General features: G+C 34.2%; 1 long non-coding RNA gene across 1 annotated transcript; it reads left to right on the forward strand.

Moving 5' to 3' along the window:
• Positions 1 to 1,568: 1,568 nt before the first annotated feature.
• Positions 1,569 to 3,148, forward strand: LOC127698318 (uncharacterized). Its single transcript, XR_007980789.1, has 2 exons — positions 1,569 to 1,632; positions 2,544 to 3,148. It is a non-coding gene; the product is annotated as an uncharacterized LOC127698318 (long non-coding RNA).
• The last annotated feature ends 243 nt before the right edge of the window (positions 3,149 to 3,391 follow it).

A 3,391-nucleotide genomic window follows, 5' to 3' on the forward strand; every position in this document is an offset into this window, starting at 1 on the left:
GTCTGGAAACTAGAAAAATGCTTGTTTTTTTGCCCCTTTTTGGCCCCAAATTCCTAAACGTTTAGGGCAATTACCCCCAAACTCAAACCCAGCTTTCCCTTTGTGATATGGAACCTTGTAGTACAATTTCATAAAGATCCATACACTTACACATAAGTTATTGTCCTGAAACTAGAAAAATGCTTGTTTTTTGCCCCTTTTTTGGCCCTTAATTCCTAAAACTTTGAAGCAATTACCCCCAAACTCAATCCCAGCCTTTCCTTTGTGGTATGGTACCTTGCAGTACAATTTCAGAGAGATCCATACACTTGAACACAAGTTATTGTCTGGAAACTAGAAAAATGCTTATTTTTGGCCCCTTTTTGGCCCCTTATCCCTAAACGTTTTGGGCAATTACCCCCAAACTCAATTCTAGCTTTCCCTTTGTGATATGGAACCTTGTAGTACAATTTCAGAAAGATCCATACACTTACACACAAGTTATTGTCATGAAACTAGAAAAATGCTTGTTTTATGCCCCTTTTTTGGCCCCTAATTCCTAATATTTTGAGGCAATTACCCCCAAAATCAATCCCAGCATTCCCTTTGTGATATGGAACCTTGTGGTACAATGTCAGAGAGATCCATACACTAACACACAAGTTATGTCTGGAAGTTACAAAAATGCTTATTTTTGGCCCCTAATTCCTTAACTGTTGGTACCATAACCCCCAAAATCAATCCCCACCTTCCTTTTGTGGTATTTCACCTTATGGTAAAATTTCATAGAGATCCATTCACTTAAGGTGGCTCACCCCAATAAGGACCCCCGGTAGAATTTTTTTATTTTCACATATTTTGTAGATTTTTTTATGCTGAATCCAAAAATGCAAAGAAAAAAGGGGGTCACCAGGCTCGTTTTCTCCTCAAATGGAAGCGAAATGTGCGATTTTGACCCTATTTCCAAACTTTTACACCCTTTCAACAATAACGACTACATCAAATTCAAAGACTTTTAGAACCATGTCAGTATGATTATTATGTGAAAAACAATCAAATTTGAAATGTAAACGTTCCCCTTGGTTGTTTTAGACTTAAAAATCCTTTTATTTTCAGATTTATGTCTAAATTTGGCATTTTTTAATTTCAGTTTAAGGCTAAAAATATTGGTTAAATCGATTTTTCGTAAAATTTCCCCGGTAGATTTTTTTTAAAAACGGATATGTCAAAGCTATGAACTTTTCAAGCATTTTAAGGTAAAATAAAATGGGGGTCACCAGGCTTTTAAAAAAGTTACGAGCTTTTGTTTAACCCCTCTACCCCATGAGGTCTGATTTCAATGCACTCCATTAATTACTTTATTGTGATTTTTTTATTGGTGTCTTTAAATAAATAATGTTTGTAATTATATCAATGGACGAAAGCTGAATATAAATGTGATGAACATTTTACTGTTTGTTATAAAAAAGCGAAATTTTGATTATTTTGGTGAAACATGGTAATTTTGTCTGGCGCGAGTTGCTTCCCTCTAATCTGGCGCTATAATCGGACAACAGAAATTTCAGGGTCACCATTGCTGAGCAGCATACTCCACTGATAAATACGGCCATGTGCATGAATAACAGACATAGTGGCGAATAGACAACGATGAAGGTAGAGTCATTACATAAGAAAACATAGATTTTAATATATTAGACAGCCAAATGTTATCAGTATCACGAAAAATACAAAGTGGGGGATTTAAAGCAAAATAGGGCAGAATGGCATTTTCTAGTTATATTTGCTATAATCTTTACCAAATAACGCATACATTTGAGTTGAAAAATTCATTATTGTTTTGTGCTTAGTATTTTTAAACACAAAATTTGTATATCCCATATATTCCAAACAGGTTACAAGACACCTCAGCATAATTTGGTTGACGAGGAGTACAAATGTAGCTCAGCTGCATTTTAGAATTTTTAGGCATAGAAATAACTTGTCCCTGGCATCGAAACAGCATGCCCCGAGAAGTCTGTATTCAACATGTACATATATATAAAAACAAAATCACTATTTACACTTGCTGTGCATGCAATTTTATTTTGTTTGCTCATTATTGTTGCCACAAATTCTTCATTTTTTTACGCCGTAGTGGAGTGGGCGTTAAGTTTTACCCTTGTCTGTCCCAAAATTGGTGTCCGTTCTCTAACTTCAGTTTGCCTCAACCAAATGTTATGAATGAAACTTATACACAATGCTTATTACCAACAAACACAGATCAAGTTTGAATTTTTTTTGGTGGTTTCACTTTTACTGTTCTAGAGTTGCCTCATCCAAATGTTATGAAACTTATACACATTACTTATTACAACAAATTTCAGATCAAGTAAAACTTTGGGTAGTGTCACTCTTACCGTTCTTTAGTTATGCTCCTTTATAACTTAATACATGTATGCAAGTGGGGGCATCATCTGTGTCCCATGGACACATTCCCCATTTATTTAAAATATGAACTACATTATGCTTTTAAATGTCAATCATGGTTGATTTTCTGACAGAATTACTCTGACATTTAATTTCAGGCTTCAAGTACATGTAAGAGGAAGGAGTGATTTGTTGTGAAAGATCCTGGAATGTTCAACTTTACCTGGAAACTATTGGCAAAGAACTGACAGAATTTACAGGAGAAGCCAGTATCATCTTGTCTGGCAATTGGGAACTATATGTAAAGTGCAGAAACTTACGAACAACATTAGAAGCCAAGATCAACAATACTTGGAACTACATGTATAATCAAAGTACTGGCAGAATCCATATGAGAGAACCCAAGATCATCTACACTTGGTGTCTATATGCAAAGTGTTGTCAGAATCCACTTAAGAAGCCAAGATCAACTATAATTTGGAACTATATGCTTTAGTGCTGTCAAAATCCAAGATCAAAAGGACCTACTTTACCTACCTGTCCCAATGATGAATACAGATTATTGAGTCTTATAAAAAACACTGATGAAGAATATTGATATAAAAATAATGAAAATATAGAGCTGATCAGCTAATGATTGTACATGATGTATACATGTCAACAATTACTAGTATATTGAAATTTACAATGCTAATAAATGTTTTATAAATTTGATCTCATAGACATTTTAGGAATAAAAATCAAAAATGTTTCAAAAAATGAATTTTAATAGAGCTGAATTATTTTTTTTTGCTGTCTGTAGTGAATTTTGCTGCAAACACAATTCATGATATGCAAACTGCAATATATGCAGTTGTCTTTAATACAGAAGGTAGCTATGAGATTTGTAAATTTTGGAAATCATAATACCAAGTGGCAGTTGTGGTAAATGCACATGCCTTTGCCTCATCTTTTATCTCACCAACCCCTGACCTAAATGGCCACTTGAATTATTTTACATCATTTG

This window comes from Mytilus californianus, unplaced genomic scaffold, assembly GCF_021869535.1.
Source record: "Mytilus californianus isolate M0D057914Y unplaced genomic scaffold, xbMytCali1.0.p SCAF_4, whole genome shotgun sequence".
In the NCBI taxonomy this organism is placed as follows: domain Eukaryota; kingdom Metazoa; phylum Mollusca; class Bivalvia; order Mytilida; family Mytilidae; genus Mytilus; species Mytilus californianus.